The sequence below is a fragment of the Engystomops pustulosus genome, chromosome 9 (genome assembly GCF_040894005.1).
Source record: "Engystomops pustulosus chromosome 9, aEngPut4.maternal, whole genome shotgun sequence".
Lineage (NCBI taxonomy): Eukaryota > Metazoa > Chordata > Amphibia > Anura > Leptodactylidae > Engystomops > Engystomops pustulosus.
The window spans coordinates 68,764,700-68,786,156 of NC_092419.1; the positions used below are offsets into that span (position 1 = coordinate 68,764,700).

General features: G+C 45.7%; 90 pseudogenes; all 90 read left to right on the forward strand.

The window, feature by feature from the left end:
• Positions 1 to 8: 8 nt before the first annotated feature.
• LOC140096485 (5S ribosomal RNA) lies at positions 9 to 127 on the forward strand (annotated as a pseudogene).
• Positions 128 to 197: 70 nt separating this feature from the next.
• On the forward strand, positions 198 to 316 carry LOC140086671 (5S ribosomal RNA; annotated as a pseudogene).
• A 259-nt stretch (positions 317 to 575) lies between these two features.
• Positions 576 to 694, forward strand: LOC140081157 (5S ribosomal RNA; annotated as a pseudogene).
• Positions 695 to 945: 251 nt separating this feature from the next.
• On the forward strand, positions 946 to 1,064 carry LOC140101357 (5S ribosomal RNA; annotated as a pseudogene).
• Positions 1,065 to 1,134: 70 nt separating this feature from the next.
• LOC140086739 (5S ribosomal RNA) lies at positions 1,135 to 1,253 on the forward strand (annotated as a pseudogene).
• A 70-nt stretch (positions 1,254 to 1,323) lies between these two features.
• On the forward strand, positions 1,324 to 1,442 carry LOC140089339 (5S ribosomal RNA; annotated as a pseudogene).
• A 70-nt stretch (positions 1,443 to 1,512) lies between these two features.
• On the forward strand, positions 1,513 to 1,631 carry LOC140101358 (5S ribosomal RNA; annotated as a pseudogene).
• A 70-nt stretch (positions 1,632 to 1,701) lies between these two features.
• Positions 1,702 to 1,820, forward strand: LOC140096487 (5S ribosomal RNA; annotated as a pseudogene).
• A 70-nt stretch (positions 1,821 to 1,890) lies between these two features.
• On the forward strand, positions 1,891 to 2,009 carry LOC140089842 (5S ribosomal RNA; annotated as a pseudogene).
• A 259-nt stretch (positions 2,010 to 2,268) lies between these two features.
• On the forward strand, positions 2,269 to 2,387 carry LOC140085320 (5S ribosomal RNA; annotated as a pseudogene).
• A 259-nt stretch (positions 2,388 to 2,646) lies between these two features.
• On the forward strand, positions 2,647 to 2,765 carry LOC140101386 (5S ribosomal RNA; annotated as a pseudogene).
• A 70-nt stretch (positions 2,766 to 2,835) lies between these two features.
• LOC140101360 (5S ribosomal RNA) lies at positions 2,836 to 2,954 on the forward strand (annotated as a pseudogene).
• Positions 2,955 to 3,024: 70 nt separating this feature from the next.
• LOC140085063 (5S ribosomal RNA) lies at positions 3,025 to 3,143 on the forward strand (annotated as a pseudogene).
• Positions 3,144 to 3,213: 70 nt separating this feature from the next.
• On the forward strand, positions 3,214 to 3,332 carry LOC140089341 (5S ribosomal RNA; annotated as a pseudogene).
• A 70-nt stretch (positions 3,333 to 3,402) lies between these two features.
• On the forward strand, positions 3,403 to 3,521 carry LOC140101362 (5S ribosomal RNA; annotated as a pseudogene).
• Positions 3,522 to 3,591: 70 nt separating this feature from the next.
• Positions 3,592 to 3,710, forward strand: LOC140096488 (5S ribosomal RNA; annotated as a pseudogene).
• A 70-nt stretch (positions 3,711 to 3,780) lies between these two features.
• On the forward strand, positions 3,781 to 3,899 carry LOC140098430 (5S ribosomal RNA; annotated as a pseudogene).
• A 259-nt stretch (positions 3,900 to 4,158) lies between these two features.
• LOC140081158 (5S ribosomal RNA) lies at positions 4,159 to 4,277 on the forward strand (annotated as a pseudogene).
• Positions 4,278 to 4,528: 251 nt separating this feature from the next.
• Positions 4,529 to 4,647, forward strand: LOC140101398 (5S ribosomal RNA; annotated as a pseudogene).
• Positions 4,648 to 4,717: 70 nt separating this feature from the next.
• Positions 4,718 to 4,836, forward strand: LOC140081159 (5S ribosomal RNA; annotated as a pseudogene).
• A 70-nt stretch (positions 4,837 to 4,906) lies between these two features.
• LOC140089343 (5S ribosomal RNA) lies at positions 4,907 to 5,025 on the forward strand (annotated as a pseudogene).
• Positions 5,026 to 5,095: 70 nt separating this feature from the next.
• On the forward strand, positions 5,096 to 5,214 carry LOC140101363 (5S ribosomal RNA; annotated as a pseudogene).
• A 70-nt stretch (positions 5,215 to 5,284) lies between these two features.
• On the forward strand, positions 5,285 to 5,403 carry LOC140097634 (5S ribosomal RNA; annotated as a pseudogene).
• A 70-nt stretch (positions 5,404 to 5,473) lies between these two features.
• LOC140101364 (5S ribosomal RNA) lies at positions 5,474 to 5,592 on the forward strand (annotated as a pseudogene).
• A 70-nt stretch (positions 5,593 to 5,662) lies between these two features.
• LOC140096489 (5S ribosomal RNA) lies at positions 5,663 to 5,781 on the forward strand (annotated as a pseudogene).
• A 70-nt stretch (positions 5,782 to 5,851) lies between these two features.
• LOC140094228 (5S ribosomal RNA) lies at positions 5,852 to 5,970 on the forward strand (annotated as a pseudogene).
• A 259-nt stretch (positions 5,971 to 6,229) lies between these two features.
• On the forward strand, positions 6,230 to 6,348 carry LOC140081160 (5S ribosomal RNA; annotated as a pseudogene).
• Positions 6,349 to 6,599: 251 nt separating this feature from the next.
• LOC140101365 (5S ribosomal RNA) lies at positions 6,600 to 6,718 on the forward strand (annotated as a pseudogene).
• A 70-nt stretch (positions 6,719 to 6,788) lies between these two features.
• LOC140085064 (5S ribosomal RNA) lies at positions 6,789 to 6,907 on the forward strand (annotated as a pseudogene).
• A 70-nt stretch (positions 6,908 to 6,977) lies between these two features.
• LOC140081161 (5S ribosomal RNA) lies at positions 6,978 to 7,096 on the forward strand (annotated as a pseudogene).
• Positions 7,097 to 7,166: 70 nt separating this feature from the next.
• Positions 7,167 to 7,285, forward strand: LOC140089344 (5S ribosomal RNA; annotated as a pseudogene).
• A 70-nt stretch (positions 7,286 to 7,355) lies between these two features.
• On the forward strand, positions 7,356 to 7,474 carry LOC140101366 (5S ribosomal RNA; annotated as a pseudogene).
• A 70-nt stretch (positions 7,475 to 7,544) lies between these two features.
• Positions 7,545 to 7,663, forward strand: LOC140096490 (5S ribosomal RNA; annotated as a pseudogene).
• Positions 7,664 to 7,733: 70 nt separating this feature from the next.
• On the forward strand, positions 7,734 to 7,852 carry LOC140089844 (5S ribosomal RNA; annotated as a pseudogene).
• A 259-nt stretch (positions 7,853 to 8,111) lies between these two features.
• Positions 8,112 to 8,230, forward strand: LOC140085321 (5S ribosomal RNA; annotated as a pseudogene).
• Positions 8,231 to 8,489: 259 nt separating this feature from the next.
• Positions 8,490 to 8,608, forward strand: LOC140101410 (5S ribosomal RNA; annotated as a pseudogene).
• A 70-nt stretch (positions 8,609 to 8,678) lies between these two features.
• Positions 8,679 to 8,797, forward strand: LOC140101367 (5S ribosomal RNA; annotated as a pseudogene).
• Positions 8,798 to 8,867: 70 nt separating this feature from the next.
• LOC140085065 (5S ribosomal RNA) lies at positions 8,868 to 8,986 on the forward strand (annotated as a pseudogene).
• Positions 8,987 to 9,056: 70 nt separating this feature from the next.
• Positions 9,057 to 9,175, forward strand: LOC140089345 (5S ribosomal RNA; annotated as a pseudogene).
• Positions 9,176 to 9,245: 70 nt separating this feature from the next.
• On the forward strand, positions 9,246 to 9,364 carry LOC140101368 (5S ribosomal RNA; annotated as a pseudogene).
• A 70-nt stretch (positions 9,365 to 9,434) lies between these two features.
• Positions 9,435 to 9,553, forward strand: LOC140096492 (5S ribosomal RNA; annotated as a pseudogene).
• Positions 9,554 to 9,623: 70 nt separating this feature from the next.
• On the forward strand, positions 9,624 to 9,742 carry LOC140096223 (5S ribosomal RNA; annotated as a pseudogene).
• Positions 9,743 to 10,001: 259 nt separating this feature from the next.
• LOC140081162 (5S ribosomal RNA) lies at positions 10,002 to 10,120 on the forward strand (annotated as a pseudogene).
• Positions 10,121 to 10,371: 251 nt separating this feature from the next.
• Positions 10,372 to 10,490, forward strand: LOC140086487 (5S ribosomal RNA; annotated as a pseudogene).
• Positions 10,491 to 10,560: 70 nt separating this feature from the next.
• On the forward strand, positions 10,561 to 10,679 carry LOC140081164 (5S ribosomal RNA; annotated as a pseudogene).
• Positions 10,680 to 10,749: 70 nt separating this feature from the next.
• On the forward strand, positions 10,750 to 10,868 carry LOC140089346 (5S ribosomal RNA; annotated as a pseudogene).
• A 70-nt stretch (positions 10,869 to 10,938) lies between these two features.
• LOC140101369 (5S ribosomal RNA) lies at positions 10,939 to 11,057 on the forward strand (annotated as a pseudogene).
• A 70-nt stretch (positions 11,058 to 11,127) lies between these two features.
• LOC140097636 (5S ribosomal RNA) lies at positions 11,128 to 11,246 on the forward strand (annotated as a pseudogene).
• Positions 11,247 to 11,316: 70 nt separating this feature from the next.
• Positions 11,317 to 11,435, forward strand: LOC140084865 (5S ribosomal RNA; annotated as a pseudogene).
• A 259-nt stretch (positions 11,436 to 11,694) lies between these two features.
• On the forward strand, positions 11,695 to 11,813 carry LOC140093866 (5S ribosomal RNA; annotated as a pseudogene).
• A 70-nt stretch (positions 11,814 to 11,883) lies between these two features.
• On the forward strand, positions 11,884 to 12,002 carry LOC140092760 (5S ribosomal RNA; annotated as a pseudogene).
• A 259-nt stretch (positions 12,003 to 12,261) lies between these two features.
• LOC140101422 (5S ribosomal RNA) lies at positions 12,262 to 12,380 on the forward strand (annotated as a pseudogene).
• A 70-nt stretch (positions 12,381 to 12,450) lies between these two features.
• LOC140101372 (5S ribosomal RNA) lies at positions 12,451 to 12,569 on the forward strand (annotated as a pseudogene).
• A 70-nt stretch (positions 12,570 to 12,639) lies between these two features.
• Positions 12,640 to 12,758, forward strand: LOC140085066 (5S ribosomal RNA; annotated as a pseudogene).
• Positions 12,759 to 12,828: 70 nt separating this feature from the next.
• Positions 12,829 to 12,947, forward strand: LOC140084730 (5S ribosomal RNA; annotated as a pseudogene).
• Positions 12,948 to 13,017: 70 nt separating this feature from the next.
• LOC140089347 (5S ribosomal RNA) lies at positions 13,018 to 13,136 on the forward strand (annotated as a pseudogene).
• Positions 13,137 to 13,206: 70 nt separating this feature from the next.
• Positions 13,207 to 13,325, forward strand: LOC140081165 (5S ribosomal RNA; annotated as a pseudogene).
• Positions 13,326 to 13,395: 70 nt separating this feature from the next.
• LOC140089348 (5S ribosomal RNA) lies at positions 13,396 to 13,514 on the forward strand (annotated as a pseudogene).
• Positions 13,515 to 13,584: 70 nt separating this feature from the next.
• On the forward strand, positions 13,585 to 13,703 carry LOC140101373 (5S ribosomal RNA; annotated as a pseudogene).
• Positions 13,704 to 13,773: 70 nt separating this feature from the next.
• Positions 13,774 to 13,892, forward strand: LOC140083157 (5S ribosomal RNA; annotated as a pseudogene).
• Positions 13,893 to 13,962: 70 nt separating this feature from the next.
• On the forward strand, positions 13,963 to 14,081 carry LOC140095762 (5S ribosomal RNA; annotated as a pseudogene).
• A 70-nt stretch (positions 14,082 to 14,151) lies between these two features.
• LOC140101375 (5S ribosomal RNA) lies at positions 14,152 to 14,270 on the forward strand (annotated as a pseudogene).
• Positions 14,271 to 14,340: 70 nt separating this feature from the next.
• Positions 14,341 to 14,459, forward strand: LOC140096493 (5S ribosomal RNA; annotated as a pseudogene).
• A 70-nt stretch (positions 14,460 to 14,529) lies between these two features.
• On the forward strand, positions 14,530 to 14,648 carry LOC140096224 (5S ribosomal RNA; annotated as a pseudogene).
• A 259-nt stretch (positions 14,649 to 14,907) lies between these two features.
• On the forward strand, positions 14,908 to 15,026 carry LOC140087420 (5S ribosomal RNA; annotated as a pseudogene).
• Positions 15,027 to 15,277: 251 nt separating this feature from the next.
• Positions 15,278 to 15,396, forward strand: LOC140101434 (5S ribosomal RNA; annotated as a pseudogene).
• A 70-nt stretch (positions 15,397 to 15,466) lies between these two features.
• On the forward strand, positions 15,467 to 15,585 carry LOC140081166 (5S ribosomal RNA; annotated as a pseudogene).
• A 70-nt stretch (positions 15,586 to 15,655) lies between these two features.
• On the forward strand, positions 15,656 to 15,774 carry LOC140096545 (5S ribosomal RNA; annotated as a pseudogene).
• A 70-nt stretch (positions 15,775 to 15,844) lies between these two features.
• LOC140101376 (5S ribosomal RNA) lies at positions 15,845 to 15,963 on the forward strand (annotated as a pseudogene).
• A 70-nt stretch (positions 15,964 to 16,033) lies between these two features.
• LOC140097638 (5S ribosomal RNA) lies at positions 16,034 to 16,152 on the forward strand (annotated as a pseudogene).
• Positions 16,153 to 16,222: 70 nt separating this feature from the next.
• On the forward strand, positions 16,223 to 16,341 carry LOC140084866 (5S ribosomal RNA; annotated as a pseudogene).
• A 70-nt stretch (positions 16,342 to 16,411) lies between these two features.
• LOC140090499 (5S ribosomal RNA) lies at positions 16,412 to 16,530 on the forward strand (annotated as a pseudogene).
• Positions 16,531 to 16,789: 259 nt separating this feature from the next.
• LOC140101446 (5S ribosomal RNA) lies at positions 16,790 to 16,908 on the forward strand (annotated as a pseudogene).
• A 70-nt stretch (positions 16,909 to 16,978) lies between these two features.
• On the forward strand, positions 16,979 to 17,097 carry LOC140081167 (5S ribosomal RNA; annotated as a pseudogene).
• Positions 17,098 to 17,167: 70 nt separating this feature from the next.
• Positions 17,168 to 17,286, forward strand: LOC140085067 (5S ribosomal RNA; annotated as a pseudogene).
• A 70-nt stretch (positions 17,287 to 17,356) lies between these two features.
• On the forward strand, positions 17,357 to 17,475 carry LOC140082113 (5S ribosomal RNA; annotated as a pseudogene).
• Positions 17,476 to 17,544: 69 nt separating this feature from the next.
• Positions 17,545 to 17,663, forward strand: LOC140089349 (5S ribosomal RNA; annotated as a pseudogene).
• A 70-nt stretch (positions 17,664 to 17,733) lies between these two features.
• Positions 17,734 to 17,852, forward strand: LOC140101377 (5S ribosomal RNA; annotated as a pseudogene).
• A 70-nt stretch (positions 17,853 to 17,922) lies between these two features.
• On the forward strand, positions 17,923 to 18,041 carry LOC140094229 (5S ribosomal RNA; annotated as a pseudogene).
• Positions 18,042 to 18,300: 259 nt separating this feature from the next.
• On the forward strand, positions 18,301 to 18,419 carry LOC140091097 (5S ribosomal RNA; annotated as a pseudogene).
• A 448-nt stretch (positions 18,420 to 18,867) lies between these two features.
• LOC140101378 (5S ribosomal RNA) lies at positions 18,868 to 18,986 on the forward strand (annotated as a pseudogene).
• Positions 18,987 to 19,056: 70 nt separating this feature from the next.
• Positions 19,057 to 19,175, forward strand: LOC140093867 (5S ribosomal RNA; annotated as a pseudogene).
• A 70-nt stretch (positions 19,176 to 19,245) lies between these two features.
• On the forward strand, positions 19,246 to 19,364 carry LOC140085322 (5S ribosomal RNA; annotated as a pseudogene).
• Positions 19,365 to 19,623: 259 nt separating this feature from the next.
• LOC140101379 (5S ribosomal RNA) lies at positions 19,624 to 19,742 on the forward strand (annotated as a pseudogene).
• Positions 19,743 to 19,812: 70 nt separating this feature from the next.
• On the forward strand, positions 19,813 to 19,931 carry LOC140101380 (5S ribosomal RNA; annotated as a pseudogene).
• Positions 19,932 to 20,001: 70 nt separating this feature from the next.
• Positions 20,002 to 20,120, forward strand: LOC140081169 (5S ribosomal RNA; annotated as a pseudogene).
• A 70-nt stretch (positions 20,121 to 20,190) lies between these two features.
• Positions 20,191 to 20,309, forward strand: LOC140081658 (5S ribosomal RNA; annotated as a pseudogene).
• A 70-nt stretch (positions 20,310 to 20,379) lies between these two features.
• Positions 20,380 to 20,498, forward strand: LOC140087805 (5S ribosomal RNA; annotated as a pseudogene).
• A 440-nt stretch (positions 20,499 to 20,938) lies between these two features.
• Positions 20,939 to 21,057, forward strand: LOC140081170 (5S ribosomal RNA; annotated as a pseudogene).
• A 251-nt stretch (positions 21,058 to 21,308) lies between these two features.
• LOC140095742 (5S ribosomal RNA) lies at positions 21,309 to 21,427 on the forward strand (annotated as a pseudogene).
• The last annotated feature ends 30 nt before the right edge of the window (positions 21,428 to 21,457 follow it).

Here is a 21,457-nt window from a genome sequence, read left to right on the forward strand (position 1 = left end):
CAGCTGCTGTCAACGGCCATTCTAAGCTGAATGTGCCTGCTCTCGTGAGATCGCAGCAGCAATGCAGCTTAAGGCTTGGCAAGTAACAGCATGGGAGACTGGCTGGGAATCCCAAGTTCCGTTGACCTTTTTGAACCTGAAAATTGTGTTAGTTTCTCTATGAGATAGTAAAAGAAGGTTCAAATTGAACAGCTGCTGTCAACGGCCATTCTAAGCTGAATGTGCCTGCTCTCGTCAGATCGCAGCAGCAATGCAGCTTAAGGCTTGGCAAGTACCAGCATGGGAGACTGGCTGGGAATCCCAAGTTCCGTTAACCTTTTTGAACCTGAAAATTGTGTTAGTTTCTCTATGAGATAGTAAAAGAAGGTTCAAATTGAACAGCTGCTGTCAACGGCCATTCTAAGCTGAATGTGCCTGCTCTCGTCACATCGCAGCAGCAATGCAGCTTAAGGTTTGGCAAGTACCAGCATGGGAGACTGGCTGGGAATACCAAGTTCCGTTGACCTTTTTGAACCTGAAAATTGTGTTAGTTTCTCTATGAGATAGTAAAAGAAGGTTCAAACTGAACAGCTGCTGTCAACGGCCATTCTAAGCTGAATGTGCCTGCTCTCGTCAGATCGCAGCAGCAATGCAGCTTAAGGCTTGGCAAGTACCAGCATGGGAGACTGGCTGGGAATCCCAAGTTCTGTTGACCTTTTTGAACCTGAAAATTGTGTTAGTTTCTCTATGAGATAGTAAAAGAAGGTTCAAATTGAACAGCTGCTGTCAACGGCCATTCTAAGCTGAATGTGCCTGCTCTTGTCAGATCGCAGCAGCTTAAGGCTTGGCAAGTACCAGCATGGGAGACTGGCTGGGAATCCCAAGTTCCGTTGAACTTTTTGAACCTGAAAATTGTGTTAGTTTCTCTATGAGATAGTAAAAGAAGGTTCAAATTGAACAGCTGCTGTCAACGGCCATTCTAAGCTGAATGTGCCTGCTCTCGTCAGATCGCAGCAGCAATGCAGCTTAAGGCTTGGCAAGTACCAGCATGGGAGACTGGCTGGGAATCCCAAGTTCCGTTGACCTTTTTGAACCTTAAAATTGTGTTAGTTTCTCTATGAGATAGTAAAAGAAGGTTCAAACTGAACAGCTGCTATCAACGGCCATTCTAAGCTGAATGTGCCTGCTCTCGTCAGATCGCAGCAGCAATGCAGCTTAAGGCTTGGCAAGTACCAGCATGGGAGACTGGCTGGGAATCCCAAGTTCTGTTGACCTTTTTGAACCTGAAAATTGTGTTAGTTTTTCTATGAGATAGTAAAAGAAGGTTCAAATTGAACAGCTGCTGTCAACGGCCATTCTAAGCTGAATGTGCCTGCTCTCGTCAGATCGCAGCAGCAATGCAGATTAAGGCTTGGCAAGTACCAGCATGGGAGACTGGCTGGGAATCCCAAGTTCTGTTGACCTTTTTGAACCTGAAAATTGTTGGTTTCTCTGTCAAAGATGGTAAAAGAAGGTTCAAATTGAACAGCTGCTGTCAACGGCCATTCTAAGCTGAATGTGCCTGCTCTCGTCAGATCGCAGCAGCAATGCAGCTTAAGGCTTGGCAAGTACCAGCATGGGAGACTGGCTGGGAATCCCAAGTTCCGTTGACCTTTTTGAACCTGAAAATTGTGTTAGTTTCTCTATGAGATAGTAAAAGAAGGTTCAAACTGAACAGCTGCTGTCAACGGCCATTCTAAGCTGAATGTGCCTGCTCTCGTGAGATCGCAGCAGCAATGCAGCTTAAGGCTTGGCAAGTAACAGCATGGGAGACTGGCTGGGAATCCCAAGTTCCGTTGACCTTTTTGAACCTGAAAATTGTGTTAGTTTCTCTATGAGATAGTAAAAGAAGGTTCAAATTGAACAGCTGCTGTCAACGGCCATTCTAAGCTGAATGTGCCTGCTCTCGTCAGATCGCAGCAGCAATGCAGCTTAAGGCTTGACAAGTACCAGCATGGGAGACTGGCTGGGAATCCCAAGTTCCGTTAACCTTTTTGAACCTGAAAATTGTGTTAGTTTCTCTGTGAGATAGTAAAAGAAGGTTCAAATTGAACAGCTGCTATCAACGGCCATTCTAAGCTGAATGTGCCTGCTCTCGTCAGATGGCAGCAGCAATGCAGCTTAAGGTTTGGCAAGTACCAGCATGGGAGACTGGCTGGGAATCCCAAGTTCCGTTGACCTTTTTGAACCTGAAAATTGTGTTAGTTTCTCTATGAGATAGTAAAAGAAGGTTCAAATTGAACAGCTGCTGTCAACGGCCATTCTAAGCTGAATGTGCTTGCTCTCGTCAGATCGCAGCAGCAATGCAGCTTAAGGCTTGGCAAGTACCAGCATGGGAGACTGGCTGGGAATCCCAAGTTCTGTTGACCTTTTTGAACCTGAAAATTGTTAGTTTCTCTGTCAAAGATGGTAAAAGAAGGTTCAAATTGAACAGCTGCTGTCAAGGGCCATTCTAAGCTGAATGTGCCGGCTCTCGTCAGATCGCAGCAGCAATGCAGCTAAAGGCTTGGCAAGTACCAGCATGGGAGACTGGCTGGGAATCCCAAGTTCCGTTGAACTTTTTGAACCTGAAAATTGTGTTAGTTTCTCTATGAGATAGTAAAAGAAGGTTCAAATTGAACAGCTGCTGTCAACGGCCATTCTAAGCTGAATGTGCCTGCTCTCATCAGATCGCAGCAGCAATGCAGCTTAAGGCTTGGCAAGTACCAGCATGGGAGACTGGCTGGGAATCCCAAGTTCCGTTGACCTTTTTGAACCTGAAAATTGTGTTAGTTTCTCTATGAGATAGTAAAAGAAGGTTCAAATTGAACAGCTGCTGTCAACGGCCATTCTAAGCTGAATGTGCCTGCTCTCGTCAGATCGCAGCAGCAATGCAGCTTAAGGCTTGGCAAGTACCAGCATGGGAGACTGGCTGGGAATCCCAAGTTCCGTTGACCTTTTTGAACCTGAAAATTGTGTTAGTTTCTCTATGAGATAGTAAAAGAAGGTTCAAACTGAACAGCTGCTATCAACGGCCATTCTAAGCTGAATGTGCCTGCTCTCGTCAGATCGCAGCAGCAATGCAGCTTAAGGCTTGGCAAGTACCAGCATGGGAGACTGGCTGGGAATCCCAAGTTCCGTTGACCTTTTTGAACCTGAAAATTGTGTTAGTTTCTCTATGAGATAGTAAAAGAAGGTTCAAATTGAACAGCTGCTGTCAACGGCCATTCTAAGCTGAATGTGCCTGCTCTCGTCAGATCGCAGCAGCAATGCAGATTAAGGCTTGGCAAGTACCAGCATGGGAGACTGGCTGGGAATCCCAAGTTCTGTTGACCTTTTTGAACCTGAAAATTGTTAGTTTCTCTGTCAAAGATGGTAAAAGAAGGTTCAAATTGAACAGCTGCTGTCAACGGCCATTCTAAGCTGAATGTGCCTGCTCTCGTCAGATCGCAGCAGCAATGCAGCTTAAGGCTTGGCAAGTACCAGCATGGGAGACTGGCTGGGAATCCCAAGTTCCGTTGACCTTTTTGAACCTGAAAATTGTGTTAGTTTCTCTATGAGATAGTAAAAGAAGGTTCAAACTGAACAGCTGCTGTCAACGGCCATTCTAAGCTGAATGTGCCTGCTCTCGTGAGATCGCAGCAGCAATGCAGCTTAAGGCTTGGCAAGTAACAGCATGGGAGACTGGCTGGGAATCCCAAGTTCCGTTGACCTTTTTGAACCTGAAAATTGTGTTAGTTTCTCTATGAGATAGTAAAAGAAGGTTCAAATTGAACAGCTGCTGTCAATGGCCATTCTAAGCTGAATGTGCCTGCTCTCGTCAGATCGCAGCAGCAATGCAGCTTAAGGCTTAGCAAGTACCAGCATGGGAGACTGGCTGGGAATCCCAAGTTCCGTTAACCTTTTTGAACCTGAAAATTGTGTTAGTTTCTCTATGAGATAGTAAAAGAAGGTTCAAATTGAACAGCTGCTGTCAACGGCCATTCTAAGCTGAATGTGCCTGCTCTCGTCACATCGCAGCAGCAATGCAGCTTAAGGTTTGGCAAGTACCAGCATGGGAGACTGGCTGGGAATACCAAGTTCCGTTGACCTTTTTGAACCTGAAAATTGTGTTAGTTTCTCTATGAGATAGTAAAAGAAGGTTCAAACTGAACAGCTGCTGTCAACGGCCATTCTAAGCTGAATGTGCCTGCTCTCGTCAGATCGCAGCAGCAATGCAGCTTAAGGCTTGGCAAGTACCAGCATGGGAGACTGGCTGGGAATCCCAAGTTCTGTTGACCTTTTTGAACCTGAAAATTGTGTTAGTTTCTCTATGAGATAGTAAAAGAAGGTTCAAATTGAACAGCTGCTGTCAACGGCCATTCTAAGCTGAATGTGCCTGCTCTTGTCAGATCGCAGCAGCTTAAGGCTTGGCAAGTACCAGCATGGGAGACTGGCTGGGAATCCCAAGTTCCGTTGACCTTTTTGAACCTGAAAATTGTGTTAGTTTCTCTATGAGATAGTAAAAGAAGGTTCAAATTGAACAGCTGCTGTCAACGGCCATTCTAAGCTGAATGTGCCTGCTCTCATCAGATCGCAGCAGCAATGCAGCTTAAGGCTTGGCAAGTACCAGCATGGGAGACTGGCTGGGAATCCCAAGTTCCGTTGACCTTTTTGAACCTGAAAATTGTGTTAGTTTCTCTATGAGATAGTAAAAGAAGGTTCAAATTGAACAGCTGCTGTCAACGGCCATTCTAAGCTGAATGTGCCTGCTCTCGTCAGATCGCAGCAGCAATGCAGCTTAAGGCTTGGCAAGTACCAGCATGGGAGACTGGCTGGGAATCCCAAGTTCTGTTGACCTTTTTGAACCTGAAAATTGTGTTAGTTTTTCTATGAGATAGTAAAAGAAGGTTCAAATTGAACAGCTGCTGTCAACGGCCATTCTAAGCTGAATGTGCCTGCTCTCGTCAGATCGCAGCAGCAATGCAGATTAAGGCTTGGCAAGTACCAGCATGGGAGACTGGCTGGGAATCCCAAGTTCTGTTGACCTTTTTGAACCTGAAAATTGTTGGTTTCTCTGTCAAAGATGGTAAAAGAAGGTTCAAATTGAACAGCTGCTGTCAACGGCCATTCTAAGCTGAATGTGCCTGCTCTCGTCAGATCGCAGCAGCAATGCAGCTTAAGGCTTGGCAAGTACCAGCATGGGAGACTGGCTGGGAATCCCAAGTTCCGTTGACCTTTTTGAACCTGAAAATTGTGTTAGTTTCTCTATGAGATAGTAAAAGAAGGTTCAAACTGAACAGCTGCTGTCAACGGCCATTCTAAGCTGAATGTGCCTGCTCTCGTGAGATCGCAGCAGCAATGCAGCTTAAGGCTTGGCAAGTAACAGCGTGGGAGACTGGCTGGGAATCCCAAGTTCCGTTGACCTTTTTGAACCTGAAAATTGTGTTAGTTTCTCTATGAGATAGTAAAAGAAGGTTCAAATTGAACAGCTGCTGTCAACGGCCATTCTAAGCTGAATGTGCCTGCTCTCGTCAGATCGCAGCAGCAATGCAGCTTAAGGCTTGGCAAGTACCAGCATGGGAGACTGGCTGGGAATCCCAAGTTCCGTTGACCTTTTTGAACCTGAAAATTGTGTTAGTTTCTCTATGAGATAGTAAAAGAAGGTTCAAACTGAACAGCTGCTGTCAACGGCCATTCTAAGCTGAATGTGCCTGCTCTCGTGAGATCGCAGCAGCAATGCAGCTTAAGGCTTGGCAAGTAACAGCATGGGAGACTGGCTGGGAATCCCAAGTTCCGTTGACCTTTTTGAACCTGAAAATTGTGTTAGTTTCTCTATGAGATAGTAAAAGAAGGTTCAAATTGAACAGCTGCTGTCAACGGCCATTCTAAGCTGAATGTGCCTGCTCTCGTGAGATCGCAGCAGCAATGCAGCTTAAGGCTTGGCAAGTACCAGCATGGGAGACTGGCTGGGAATCCCAAGTTCCGTTAACCTTTTTGAACCTGAAAATTGTGTTAGTTTCTCTATGAGATAGTAAAAGAAGGTTCAAATTGAACAGCTGCTGTCAACGGCCATTCTAAGCTGAATGTGCCTGCTCTCGTCACATCGCAGCAGCAATGCAGCTTAAGGTTTGGCAAGTACCAGCATGGGAGACTGGCTGGGAATACCAAGTTCCGTTGACCTTTTTGAACCTGAAAATTGTGTTAGTTTCTCTATGAGATAGTAAAAGAAGGTTCAAACTGAACAGCTGCTGTCAACGGCCATTCTAAGCTGAATGTGCCTGCTCTCGTCAGATCGCAGCAGCAATGCAGCTTAAGGCTTGGCAAGTACCAGCATGGGAGACTGGCTGGGAATCCCAAGTTCTGTTGACCTTTTTGAACCTGAAAATTGTGTTAGTTTCTCTATGAGATAGTAAAAGAAGGTTCAAATTGAACAGCTGCTGTCAACGGCCATTCTAAGCTGAATGTGCCTGCTCTTGTCAGATCGCAGCAGCTTAAGGCTTGGCAAGTACCAGCATGGGAGACTGGCTGGGAATCCCAAGTTCCGTTGAACTTTTTGAACCTGAAAATTGTGTTAGTTTCTCTATGAGATAGTAAAAGAAGGTTCAAATTGAACAGCTGCTGTCAACGGCCATTCTAAGCTGAATGTGCCTGCTCTCGTCAGATCGCAGCAGCAATGCAGCTTAAGGCTTGGCAAGTACCAGCATGGGAGACTGGCTGGGAATCCCAAGTTCCGTTGACCTTTTTGAACCTTAAAATTGTGTTAGTTTCTCTATGAGATAGTAAAAGAAGGTTCAAACTGAACAGCTGCTATCAACGGCCATTCTAAGCTGAATGTGCCTGCTCTCGTCAGATCGCAGCAGCAATGCAGCTTAAGGCTTGGCAAGTACCAGCATGGGAGACTGGCTGGGAATCCCAAGTTCCGTTGACCTTTTTGAACCTGAAAATTGTGTTAGTTTCTCTATGAGATAGTAAAAGAAGGTTCAAATTGAACAGCTGCTGTCAACGGCCATTCTAAGCTGAATGTGCCTGCTCTCGTCAGATCGCAGCAGCAATGCAGCTTAAGGCTTGGCAAGTACCAGCATGGGAGACTGGCTGGGAATCCCAAGTTCTGTTGACCTTTTTGAACCTGAAAATTGTGTTAGTTTTTCTATGAGATAGTAAAAGAAGGTTCAAATTGAACAGCTGCTGTCAACGGCCATTCTAAGCTGAATGTGCCTGCTCTCGTCAGATCGCAGCAGCAATGCAGATTAAGGCTTGGCAAGTACCAGCATGGGAGACTGGCTGGGAATCCCAAGTTCTGTTGACCTTTTTGAACCTGAAAATTGTTGGTTTCTCTGTCAAAGATGGTAAAAGAAGGTTCAAATTGAACAGCTGCTGTCAACGGCCATTCTAAGCTGAATGTGCCTGCTCTCGTCAGATCGCAGCAGCAATGCAGCTTAAGGCTTGGCAAGTACCAGCATGGGAGACTGGCTGGGAATCCCAAGTTCCGTTGACCTTTTTGAACCTGAAAATTGTGTTAGTTTCTCTATGAGATAGTAAAAGAAGGTTCAAACTGAACAGCTGCTGTCAACGGCCATTCTAAGCTGAATGTGCCTGCTCTCGTGAGATCGCAGCAGCAATGCAGCTTAAGGCTTGGCAAGTAACAGCATGGGAGACTGGCTGGGAATCCCAAGTTCCGTTGACCTTTTTGAACCTGAAAATTGTGTTAGTTTCTCTATGAGATAGTAAAAGAAGGTTCAAATTGAACAGCTGCTGTCAACGGCCATTCTAAGCTGAATGTGCCTGCTCTCGTCAGATCGCAGCAGCAATGCAGCTTAAGGCTTGACAAGTACCAGCATGGGAGACTGGCTGGGAATCCCAAGTTCCGTTAACCTTTTTGAACCTGAAAATTGTGTTAGTTTCTCTGTGAGATAGTAAAAGAAGGTTCAAATTGAACAGCTGCTATCAACGGCCATTCTAAGCTGAATGTGCCTGCTCTCGTCAGATGGCAGCAGCAATGCAGCTTAAGGTTTGGCAAGTACCAGCATGGGAGACTGGCTGGGAATCCCAAGTTCCGTTGACCTTTTTGAACCTGAAAATTGTGTTAGTTTCTCTATGAGATAGTAAAAGAAGGTTCAAATTGAACAGCTGCTGTCAACGGCCATTCTAAGCTGAATGTGCTTGCTCTCGTCAGATCGCAGCAGCAATGCAGCTTAAGGCTTGGCAAGTACCAGCATGGGAGACTGGCTGGGAATCCCAAGTTCTGTTGACCTTTTTGAACCTGAAAATTGTTAGTTTCTCTGTCAAAGATGGTAAAAGAAGGTTCAAATTGAACAGCTGCTGTCAAGGGCCATTCTAAGCTGAATGTGCCGGCTCTCGTCAGATCGCAGCAGCAATGCAGCTAAAGGCTTGGCAAGTACCAGCATGGGAGACTGGCTGGGAATCCCAAGTTCCGTTGAACTTTTTGAACCTGAAAATTGTGTTAGTTTCTCTATGAGATAGTAAAAGAAGGTTCAAATTGAACAGCTGCTGTCAACGGCCATTCTAAGCTGAATGTGCCTGCTCTCATCAGATCGCAGCAGCAATGCAGCTTAAGGCTTGGCAAGTACCAGCATGGGAGACTGGCTGGGAATCCCAAGTTCCGTTGACCTTTTTGAACCTGAAAATTGTGTTAGTTTCTCTATGAGATAGTAAAAGAAGGTTCAAATTGAACAGCTGCTGTCAACGGCCATTCTAAGCTGAATGTGCCTGCTCTCGTCAGATCGCAGCAGCAATGCAGCTTAAGGCTTGGCAAGTACCAGCATGGGAGACTGGCTGGGAATCCCAAGTTCCGTTGACCTTTTTGAACCTGAAAATTGTGTTAGTTTCTCTATGAGATAGTAAAAGAAGGTTCAAACTGAACAGCTGCTATCAACGGCCATTCTAAGCTGAATGTGCCTGCTCTCGTCAGATCGCAGCAGCAATGCAGCTTAAGGCTTGGCAAGTACCAGCATGGGAGACTGGCTGGGAATCCCAAGTTCCGTTGACCTTTTTGAACCTGAAAATTGTGTTAGTTTCTCTATGAGATAGTAAAAGAAGGTTCAAATTGAACAGCTGCTGTCAACGGCCATTCTAAGCTGAATGTGCCTGCTCTCGTCAGATCGCAGCAGCAATGCAGATTAAGGCTTGGCAAGTACCAGCATGGGAGACTGGCTGGGAATCCCAAGTTCTGTTGACCTTTTTGAACCTGAAAATTGTTAGTTTCTCTGTCAAAGATGGTAAAAGAAGGTTCAAATTGAACAGCTGCTGTCAACGGCCATTCTAAGCTGAATGTGCCTGCTCTCGTCAGATCGCAGCAGCAATGCAGCTTAAGGCTTGGCAAGTACCAGCATGGGAGACTGGCTGGGAATCCCAAGTTCCGTTGACCTTTTTGAACCTGAAAATTGTGTTAGTTTCTCTATGAGATAGTAAAAGAAGGTTCAAACTGAACAGCTGCTGTCAACGGCCATTCTAAGCTGAATGTGCCTGCTCTCGTGAGATCGCAGCAGCAATGCAGCTTAAGGCTTGGCAAGTAACAGCATGGGAGACTGGCTGGGAATCCCAAGTTCCGTTGACCTTTTTGAACCTGAAAATTGTGTTAGTTTCTCTATGAGATAGTAAAAGAAGGTTCAAATTGAACAGCTGCTGTCAACGGCCATTCTAAGCTGAATGTGCCTGCTCTCGTCAGATCGCAGCAGCAATGCAGCTTAAGGCTTAGCAAGTACCAGCATGGGAGACTGGCTGGGAATCCCAAGTTCCGTTAACCTTTTTGAACCTGAAAATTGTGTTAGTTTCTCTATGAGATAGTAAAAGAAGGTTCAAATTGAACAGCTGCTGTCAACGGCCATTCTAAGCTGAATGTGCCTGCTCTCGTCACATCGCAGCAGCAATGCAGCTTAAGGTTTGGCAAGTACCAGCATGGGAGACTGGCTGGGAATACCAAGTTCCGTTGACCTTTTTGAACCTGAAAATTGTGTTAGTTTCTCTATGAGATAGTAAAAGAAGGTTCAAACTGAACAGCTGCTGTCAACGGCCATTCTAAGCTGAATGTGCCTGCTCTCGTCAGATCGCAGCAGCAATGCAGCTTAAGGCTTGGCAAGTACCAGCATGGGAGACTGGCTGGGAATCCCAAGTTCTGTTGACCTTTTTGAACCTGAAAATTGTGTTAGTTTCTCTATGAGATAGTAAAAGAAGGTTCAAATTGAACAGCTGCTGTCAACGGCCATTCTAAGCTGAATGTGCCTGCTCTTGTCAGATCGCAGCAGCTTAAGGCTTGGCAAGTACCAGCATGGGAGACTGGCTGGGAATCCCAAGTTCCGTTGACCTTTTTGAACCTGAAAATTGTGTTAGTTTCTCTATGAGATAGTAAAAGAAGGTTCAAATTGAACAGCTGCTGTCAACGGCCATTCTAAGCTGAATGTGCCTGCTCTCATCAGATCGCAGCAGCAATGCAGCTTAAGGCTTGGCAAGTACCACCATGGGAGACTGGCTGGGAATCCCAAGTTCCGTTGACCTTTTTGAACCTGAAAATTGTGTTAGTTTCTCTATGAGATAGTAAAAGAAGGTTCAAATTGAACAGCTGCTGTCAACGGCCATTCTAAGCTGAATGTGCCTGCTCTCGTCAGATCGCAGCAGCAATGCAGCTTAAGGCTTGGCAAGTACCAGCATGGGAGACTGGCTGGGAATCCCAAGTTCTGTTGACCTTTTTGAACCTGAAAATTGTGTTAGTTTTTCTATGAGATAGTAAAAGAAGGTTCAAATTGAACAGCTGCTGTCAACGGCCATTCTAAGCTGAATGTGCCTGCTCTCGTCAGATCGCAGCAGCAATGCAGATTAAGGCTTGGCAAGTACCAGCATGGGAGACTGGCTGGGAATCCCAAGTTCTGTTGACCTTTTTGAACCTGAAAATTGTTGGTTTCTCTGTCAAAGATGGTAAAAGAAGGTTCAAATTGAACAGCTGCTGTCAACGGCCATTCTAAGCTGAATGTGCCTGCTCTCGTCAGATCGCAGCAGCAATGCAGCTTAAGGCTTGGCAAGTACCAGCATGGGAGACTGGCTGGGAATCCCAAGTTCCGTTGACCTTTTTGAACCTGAAAATTGTGTTAGTTTCTCTATGAGATAGTAAAAGAAGGTTCAAACTGAACAGCTGCTGTCAACGGCCATTCTAAGCTGAATGTGCCTGCTCTCGTGAGATCGCAGCAGCAATGCAGCTTAAGGCTTGGCAAGTAACAGCGTGGGAGACTGGCTGGGAATCCCAAGTTCCGTTGACCTTTTTGAACCTGAAAATTGTGTTAGTTTCTCTATGAGATAGTAAAAGAAGGTTCAAATTGAACAGCTGCTGTCAACGGCCATTCTAAGCTGAATGTGCCTGCTCTCGTCAGATCGCAGCAGCAATGCAGCTTAAGGCTTGGCAAGTACCAGCATGGGAGACTGGCTGGGAATACCAAGTTCCGTTAACCTTTTTGAACCTGAAAATTGTGTTAGTTTCTCTATGAGATAGTAAAAGAAGGTTCAAATTGAACAGCTGCTGTCAACGGCCATTCTAAGCTGAATGTGCCTGCTCTCGTCACATCGCAGCAGCAATGCAGCTTAAGGTTTGGCAAGTACCAGCATGGGAGACTGGCTGGGAATACCAAGTTCCGTTGACCTTTTTGAACCTGAAAATTGTGTTAGTTTCTCTATGAGATAGTAAAAGAAGGTTCAAACTGAACAGCTGCTGTCAACGGCCATTCTAAGCTGAATGTGCCTGCTCTCGTCAGATCGCAGCAGCAATGCAGCTTAAGGCTTGGCAAGTACCAGCATGGGAGACTGGCTGAGAATCCTAAGTTCCGTTGACCTTTTTGAACCTGAAAATTGTGTTAGTTTCTCTATGAGATAGTAAAAGAAGGTTCAAATTGAACAGCTGCTGTCAACGGCCATTCTAAGCTGAATCTGCTTGCTCTCGTCAGATCGCAGCAGCAATGCAGCTTAAGGCTTGGCAAGTACCAGCATGGGAGACTGGCTGGGAATCCCAAGTTCTGTTGACCTTTTTGAACCTGAAAATTGTTAGTTTCTCTGTCAAAGATGGTAAAAGAAGGTTCAAATTGAACAGCTGCTGTCAAGGGCCATTCTAAGCTGAATGTGCCGGCTCTCGTCAGATCGCAGCAGCAATGCAGCTAAAGGCTTGGCAAGTACCAGCATGGGAGACTGGCTGGGAATCCCAAGTTCCGTTGAACTTTTTGAACCTGAAAATTGTGTTAGTTTCTCTATGAGATAGTAAAAGAAGGTTCAAATTGAACAGCTGCTGTCAACGGCCATTCTAAGCTGAATGTGCCTGCTCTCATCAGATCGCAGCAGCAATGCAGCTTAAGGCTTGGCAAGTACCAGCATGGGAGACTGGCTGGGAATCCCAAGTTCCGTTGACCTTTTTGAACCTGAAAATTGTGTTAGTTTCTCTATGAGATAGTAAAAGAAGGTTCAAATTGAACAGCTGCTGTCAACGGCCATTCTAAGCTGAATGTGCCTGCTCTCGTCAGATCGCAGCAGCAATGCAGCTTAAGGCTTGGCAAGTACCAGCATGGGAGACTGGCTGGGAATCCCAAGTTCCGTTGACCTTTTTGAACCTTAAAATTGTGTTAGTTTCTCTATGAGATAGTAAAAGAAGGTTCAAACTGAACAGCTGCTATCAACGGCCATTCTAAGCTGAATGTGCCTGCTCTCGTCAGATCGCAGCAGCAATGCAGCTTAAGGCTTGGCAAGTACCAGCATGGGAGACTGGCTGGGAATCCCAAGTTCCGTTGACCTTTTTGAACCTGAAAATTGTGTTAGTTTCTCTATGAGATAGTAAAAGAAGGTTCAAATTGAACAGCTGCTGTCAACGGCCATTCTAAGCTGAATGTGCCTGTTCTCGTCAGATCGCAGCAGCAATGCAGCTTAAGGCTTGGCAAGTACCAGCATGGGAGACTGGCTGGGAATCCCAAGTTCTGTTGACCTTTTTGAACCTGAAAATTGTGTTAGTTTTTCTATGAGATAGTAAAAGAAGGTTCAAATTGAACAGCTGCTGTCAACGGCCATTCTAAGCTGAATGTGCCTGCTCTCGTCAGATCGCAGCAGCAATGCAGATTAAGGCTTGGCAAGTACCAGCATGGGAGACTGGCTGGGAATCCCAAGTTCTGTTGACCTTTTTGAACCTGAAAATTGTTGGTTTCTCTGTCAAAGATGGTAAAAGAAGGTTCAAATTGAACAGCTGCTGTCAACGGCCATTCTAAGCTGAATGTGCCTGCTCTCGTCAGATCGCAGCAGCAATGCAGCTTAAGGCTTGGCAAGTACCAGCATGGGAGACTGGCTGGGAATCCCAAGTTCTGTTGACCTTTTTGAACCTGAAAATTGTGTTAGTTTTTCTATGAGATAGTAAAAGAAGGTTCAAATTGAACAGCTGCTGTCAACGGCCATTCTAAGCTGAATGTGCCTGCTCTCGTCAGATCGCAGCAGCAATGCAGATTAAGGCTTGGCAAGTACCAGCATGGGAGACTGGCTGGGAATCCCAAGTTCTGTTGACCTTTTTGAACCTGAAAATTGTTGGTTTCTCTGTCAAAGATGGTAAAAGAAGGTTCAAATTGAACAGCTGCTGTCAACGGCCATTCTAAGCTGAATGTGCCTGCTCTCGTCAGATCGCAGCAGCAATGCAGCTTAAGGCTTGGCAAGTACCAGCATGGGAGACTGGCTGGGAATCCCAAGTTCCGTTGACCTTTTTGAACCTGAAAATTGTGTTAGTTTCTCTATGAGTTAGTAAAAGAAGGTTCAAACTGAACAGCTGCTATCAACGGTCATTCTAAGCTGAATGTGCCTGCTCTCGTCAGATCGCAGCAGCAATGCAGCTTAAGGCTTGGCAAGTACCAGCATGGGAGACTGGCTGGGAATCCCAAGTTCCGTTGACCTTTTTGAACCTGAAAATTGTGTTAGTTTCTCTATGAGATAGTAAAAGAAGGTTCAAATTGAACAGCTGCTGTCAACGGCCATTCTAAGCTGAATGTGCCTGCACTCGTCAGATCGCAGCAGCAATGCAGATTAAGGCTTGGCAAGTACCAGCATGGGAGACTGGCTGGGAATCCCAAGTTCTGTTGACCTTTTTGAACCTGAAAATTGTTAGTTTCTCTGTCAAAGATGGTAAAAGAAGGTTCAAATTGAACAGCTGCTGTCAACGGCCATTCTAAGCTGAATGTGCCTGCTCTCGTCAGATCGCAGCAGCAATGCAGCTTAAGGCTTGGCAAGTACCAGCATGGGAGACTGGCTGGGAATCCCAAGTTCCGTTGACCTTTTTGAACCTGAAAATTGTGTTAGTTTCTCTATGAGATAGTAAAAGAAGGTTCAAACTGAACAGCTGCTGTCAACGGCCATTCTAAGCTGAATGTGCCTGCTCTCGTGAGATCGCAGCAGCAATGCAGCTTAAGGCTTGGCAAGTAACAGCATGGGAGACTGGCTGGGAATCCCAAGTTCCGTTGACCTTTTTGAACCTGAAAATTGTGTTAGTTTCTCTATGAGATAGTAAAAGAAGGTTCAAATTGAACAGCTGCTGTCAACGGCCATTCTAAGCTGAATGTGCCTGCTCTCGTCAGATCGCAGCAGCAATGCAGCTTAAGGCTTAGCAAGTACCAGCATGGGAGACTGGCTGGGAATCCCAAGTTCCGTTAACCTTTTTGAACCTGAAAATTGTGTTAGTTTCTCTATGAGATAGTAAAAGAAGGTTCAAATTGAACAGCTGCTGTCAACGGCCATTCTAAGCTGAATGTGCCTGCTCTCGTCACATCGCAGCAGCAATGCAGCTTAAGGTTTGGCAAGTACCAGCATGGGAGACTGGCTGGGAATACCAAGTTCCGTTGACCTTTTTGAACCTGAAAATTGTGTTAGTTTCTCTATGAGATAGTAAAAGAAGGTTCAAACTGAACAGCTGCTGTCAACGGCCATTCTAAGCTGAATGTGCCTGCTCTCGTCAGATCGCAGCAGCAATGCAGCTTAAGGCTTGGCAAGTACCAGCATGGGAGACTGGCTTGGAATCCCAAGTTCTGTTGACCTTTTTGAACCTGAAAATTGTGTTAGTTTCTCTATGAGATAGTAAAAGAAGGTTCAAATTGAACAGCTGCTGTCAACGGCCATTCTAAGCTGAATGTGCCTGCTCTTGTCAGATCGCAGCAGCTTAAGGCTTGGCAAGTACCAGCATGGGAGACTGGCTGGGAATCCCAAGTTCCGTTGACCTTTTTGAACCTGAAAATTGTGTTAGTTTCTCTATGAGATAGTAAAAGAAGGTTCAAATTGAACAGCTGCTGTCAACGGCCATTCTAAGCTGAATGTGCCTGCTCTCATCAGATCGCAGCAGCAATGCAGCTTAAGGCTTGGCAAGTACCAGCATGGGAGACTGGCTGGGAATCCCAAGTTCCGTTGACCTTTTTGAACCTGAAAATTGTGTTAGTTTCTCTATGAGATAGTAAAAGAAGGTTCAAATTGAACAGCTGCTGTCAACGGCCATTCTAAGCTGAATGTGCCTGCTCTCGTCAGATCGCAGCAGCAATGCAGCTTAAGGCTTGGCAAGTACCAGCATGGGAGACTGGCTGGGAATCCCAAGTTCTGTTGACCTTTTTGAACCTGAAAATTGTGTTAGTTTTTCTATGAGATAGTAAAAGAAGGTTCAAATTGAACAGCTGCTGTCAACGGCCATTCTAAGCTGAATGTGCCTGCTCTCGTCAGATTGCAGCAGCAATGCAGATTAAGGCTTGGCAAGTACCAGCATGGGAGACTGGCTGGGAATCCCAAGTTCTGTTGACCTTTTTGAACCTGAAAATTGTTGGTTTCTCTGTCAAAGATGGTAAAAGAAGGTTCAAATTGAACAGCTGCTGTCAACGGCCATTCTAAGCTGAATGTGCCTGCTCTCGTCAGATCGCAGCAGCAATGCAGCTTAAGGCTTGGCAAGTACCAGCATGGGAGACTGGCTGGGAATCCCAAGTTCCGTTGACCTTTTTGAACCTGAAAATTGTGTTAGTTTCTCTATGAGATAGTAAAAGAAGGTTCAAACTGAACAGCTGCTGTCAACGGCCATTCTAAGCTGAATGTGCCTGCTCTCGTGAGATCGCAGCAGCAATGCAGCTTAAGGCTTGGCAAGTAACAGCGTGGGAGACTGGCTGGGAATCCCAAGTTCCGTTGACCTTTTTGAACCTGAAAATTGTGTTAGTTTCTCTATGAGATAGTAAAAGAAGGTTCAAATTGAACAGCTGCTGTCAACGGCCATTCTAAGCTGAATGTGCCTGCTCTCGTCAGATCGCAGCAGCAATGCAGCTTAAGGCTTGGCAAGTACCAGCATGGGAGACTGGCTGGGAATACCAAGTTCCGTTAACCTTTTTGAACCTGAAAATTGTGTTAGTTTCTCTATGAGATAGTAAAAGAAGGTTCAAATTGAACAGCTGCTGTCAACGGCCATTCTAAGCTGAATGTGCCTGCTCTCGTCAGATCACAGCAGCAATGCAGCTTAAGGCTTGGCAAGTACCAGCATGGGAGACTGGCTGGGAATCCCAAGTTCTGTTGACCTTTTTGAACCTGAAAATTGTTAGTTTCTCTGTCAAAGATGGTAAAAGAAGGTTCAAATTGAACAGCTGCTGTCAAGGGCCATTCTAAGCTGAATGTGCCGGCTCTCGTCAGATCGCAGCAGCAATGCAGCTAAAGGCTTGGCAAGTACCAGCATGGGAGACTGGCTGGGAATCCCAAGTTCCGTTGAACTTTTTGAACCTGAAAATTGTGTTAGTTTCTCTATGAGATAGTAAAAGAAGGTTCAAATTGAACAGCTGCTGTCAACGGCCATTCTAAGCTGAATGTGCCTGCTCTCATCAGATCGCAGCAGCAATGCAGCTTAAGGCTTGGCAAGTACCAGCATGGGAGACTGGCTGGGAATCCCAAGTTCCGTTGACCTTTTTGAACCTGAAAATTGTGTTAGTTTCTCTATGAGATAGTAAAAGAAGGTTCAAATTGAACAGCTGCTGTCAACGGCCATTCTAAGCTGAATGTGCCTGCTCTCGTCAGATCGCAGCAGCAATGCAGCTTAAGGCTTGGCAAGTACCAGCATGGGAGACTGGCTGGGAATCCCAAGTTCTGTTGACCTTTTTGAACCTGAAAATTGTGTTAGTTTCTCTATGAGATAGTAAAAGAAGGTTCAAACTGAACAGCTGCTATCAACGGCCATTCTAAGCTGAATGTGCCTGCTCTCGTCAGATCGCAGCAGCAATGCAGCTTAAGGCTTGGCAAGTACCAGCATGGGAGACTGGCTGGGAATCCCAAGTTCCGTTGACCTTTTTGAACCTGAAAATTGTGTTAGTTTCTCTATGAGATAGTAAAAGAAGGTTCAAATTGAACAGCTGCTGTCAACGGCCATTCTAAGCTGAATGTGCCTGCTCTCGTCAGATCGCAGCAGCAATGCAGCTTAAGGCTTGGCAAGTACCAGCATGGGAGACTGGCTGGGAATCCCAAGTTCTGTTGACTTTTTGAACCTGAAAATTGTGTTAGTTTTTCTATGAGATAGTAAAAGAAGGTTCAAATTGAACAGCTGCTGTCAACGGCCATTCTAAGCTGAATGTGCCTGCTCTCGTCAGATCGCAGCAGCAATGCAGATTAAGGCTTGGCAAGTACCAGCATGGGAGACTGGCTGGGAATCCCAAGTTCTGTTGACCTTTTTGAACCTGAAAATTGTTAGTTTCTCTGTCAAAGATGGTAAAAGAAGGTTCAAATTGAACAGCTGCTGTCAACGGCCATTCTAAGCTGAATGTGCCTGCTCTCGTCAGATCGCAGCAGCAATGCAGCTTAAGGCTTGGCAAGTACCAGCATGGGAGACTGGCTGGGAATCCCAAGTTCCGTTGACCTTTTTGAACCTGAAAATTGTGTTAGTTTCTCTATGAGATAGTAAAAGAAGGTTCAAACTGAACAGCTGCTGTCAACGGCCATTCTAAGCTGAATGTGCCTGCTCTCGTGAGATCGCAGCAGCAATGCAGCTTAAGGCTTGGCAAGTACCAGCATGGGAGACTGGCTGGGAATCCCAAGTTCCGTTAACCTTTTTGAACCTGAAAATTGTGTTAGTTTCTCTATGAGATAGTAAAAGAAGGTTCAAATTGAACAGCTGCTGTCAACGGCCATTCTAAGCTGAATGTGCCTGCTCTCGTCACATCGCAGCAGCAATGCAGCTTAAGGTTTGGCAAGTACCAGCATGGGAGACTGGCTGGGAATACCAAGTTCCGTTGACCTTTTTGAACCTGAAAATTGTGTTAGTTTCTCTATGAGATAGTAAAAGAAGGTTCAAACTGAACAGCTGCTGTCAACGGCCATTCTAAGCTGAATGTGCCTGCTCTTGTCAGATCGCAGCAGCAATGCAGCTTAAGGCTTGGCAAGTACCAGCATGGGAGACTGGCTGGGAATCCCAAGTTCTGTTGACCTTTTTGAACCTGAAAATTGTTAGTTTCTCTGTCAAAGATGGTAAAAGAAGGTTCAAATTGAACAGCTGCTGTCAAGGGCCATTCTAAGCTGAATGTGCCGGCTCTCGTCAGATCGCAGCAGCAATGCAGCTAAAGGCTTGGCAAGTACCAGCATGGGAGACTGGCTGGGAATCCCAAGTTTCGTTGACCTTTTTGAACCTGAAAATTGTGTTAGTTTCTCTATGAGATAGTAAAAGAAGGTTCAAATTGAACAGCTGCTGTCAACGGCCATTCTAAGCTGAATGTGCGTGCTCTTGTCAGATCACAGCAGCGATGCGGCTTAAGGCTTGGCAAGTACCAGCATGGGAGACTGGCTGCGAATCCCAAGTTCCGTTGACCTTTTTGAACCTGAAAATTGTGTTAGTTTCTCTATGAGATAGTAAAAGAAGGTTCAAACTGAACAGCTGCTGTCAACGGCCATTCTAAGCTGAATGTGCCTGCTCTCGTCAGATCGCAGCAGCAATGCAGCTTAAGGCTTGGCAAGTACCAGCATGGGAGACTGGCTGGGAATCCCAAGTTCCGTTGACCTTTTTGAACCTGAAAATTGTGTTAGTTTCTCTATGAGATAGTAAAAGAAGGTTCAAACTGAACAGCTGCTGTCAACGGCCATTCTAAGCTGAATGTGCCTGCTCTCGTCAGATCGCAGCAGCAATGCAGCTTAAGGCTTGGCAAGTACCAGCATGGGAGACTGGCTGAGAATCCTAAGTTCCGTTGACCTTTTTGAACCTGAAAATTGTGTTAGTTTCTCTATGAGATAGTAAAAGAAGGTTCAAATTGAACAGCTGCTGTCAACGGCCATTCTAAGCTGAATGTGCTTGCTCTCGTCAGATCGCAGCAGCAATGCAGCTTAAGGCTTGGCAAGTACCAGCATGGGAGACTGGCTGGGAATCCCAAGTTCTGTTGACCTTTTTGAACCTGAAAATTGTTAGTTTCTCTGTCAAAGATGGTAAAAGAAGGTTCAAATTGAACAGCTGCTGTCAAGGGCCATTCTAAGCTGAATGTGCCGGCTCTCGTCAGATCGCAGCAGCAATGCAGCTTAAGGCTTGGCAAGTACCAGCATGGGAGACTGGCTGAGAATCCTAAGTTCCGTTGACCTTTTTGAACCTGAAAATTGTGTTAGTTTCTCTATGAGATAGTAAAAGAAGGTTCAAACTGAACAGCTGCTGTCAACGGCCATTCTAAGCTGAATGTGCCTGCTCTCGTCAGATCGCAGCAGCAATGCAGCTTAAGGCTTGGCAAGTACCAGCATGGGAGACTGGCTGGGAATCCCAAGTTCCGTTGACCTTTTTGAACCTGAAAATTGTGTTAGTTTCTCTATGAGATAGTAAAAGAAGGTTCAAACTGAACAGCTGCTGTCAACGGCCATTCTAAGCTGAATGTGCCTGCTCTCGTCAGATCGCAGCAGCAATGCAGCTTAAGGCTTGGCAAGTACCAGCATGGGAGACTGGCTGGGAATCCCAAGTTCCGTTGACCTTTTTGAACCTGAAAATTGTGTTAGTTTCTCTATGAGATAGTAAAAGAAGGTTCAAATTGAACAGCTGCTGTCAACGGCCATTCTAAGCTGAATGTGCCTGCTCTCGTCAGATCGCAGCAGCAATGCAGCTTAAGGCTTGGCAAGTACCAGCATGGGAGACTGGCTGGGAATCCCAAGTTCTGTTGACCTTTTTGAACCTGAAAATTGTTAGTTTCTCTGTCAAAGATGGTAAAAGAAGGTTCAAATTGAACAGCTGCTGTCAACGGCCATTCTAAGCTGAATGTGCCTGCTCTCGTCAGATCGCAGCAGCAATGCAGCTTAAGGCTTGACAAGTACCAGCATGGGAGACTGGCTGGGAATCCCAAGTTCCGTTGACCTTTTTGAACCTGAAAATTGTGTTAGTTTCTCTATGAGATAGTAAAAGAAGGTTCAAACTGAACAGCTGCTGTCAACGGCCATTCTAAGCTGAATGTGCCTGCTCTCGTCAGATCGCAGCAGCAATGCAGCTTAAGGCTTGGCAAGTACCAGCATGGGAGACTGGCTGGGAATCCCATGTTCTGTTGACCTTTTTGAACCTGAAAATTGTTAGTTTCTCTGTCAAAGATGGTAAAAGAAGGTTCAAATTGAACAGCTGCTGTCAACGGCCATTCTAAGCTGAATGTGCCTGCTCTTGTCAGATCGCAGCAGCTTAAGGCTTGGCAAGTACCAGCATGGGAGACTGGCTGGGAATCCCAAGTTCCGTTGACCTTTTTGAACCTGAAAATTGTGTTAGTTTCTCTATGAGATAGTAAAAGAAGGTTCAAATTGAACAGCTGCTGTCAACGGCTGTTCTAAGCTGAATGTGCGTGCTCTTGTCGGATCACAGCAGCGATGCGGCTTAAGGCTTGGCAAGTACCAGCATGGGAGACTGGCTGTGAATCCCAAGTTCCGTTGACCTTTTTGAACCTGAAAATTGTGTTAGTTTCTCTATGAGATAGTAAAAGAAGGTTCAAACTGAACAGCTGCTGTCAACGGCCATTCTAAGCTGAATGTGCCTGCTCTCGTCAGATCGCAGCAGCAATGCAGCTTAAGGCTTGGCAAGTACCAGCATGGGAGACTGGCTGGGAATCCCAAGTTCTGTTGACCTTTTTGAACCTGAAAATTGTGTTAGTTTCTCTATGAGATAGTAAAAGAAGGTTCAAATTGAACAGCTGCTGTCAACGGCCATTCTAAGCTGAATGTGCCTGCTCTTGTCAGATCGCAGCAGCTTAAGGCTTGGCAAGTACCAGCATGGGAGACTGGCTGGGAATCCCAAGTTCCGTTGACCTTTTTGAACCTGAAAATTGTGTTAGTTTCTCTATGAGATAGTAAAAGAAGGTTCAAATTGAACAGCTGCTGTCAACGGCCATTCTAAGCTAAATGTGCCTGCTCTCGTCAGATCGCAGCAGCAATGCAGCTTAAGGCTTGGCAAGTACCAGCATGGGAGACTGGCTGGGAATCCCAAGTTCCGTTAACCTTTTTGAACCTGAAAATTGTGTTAGTTTCT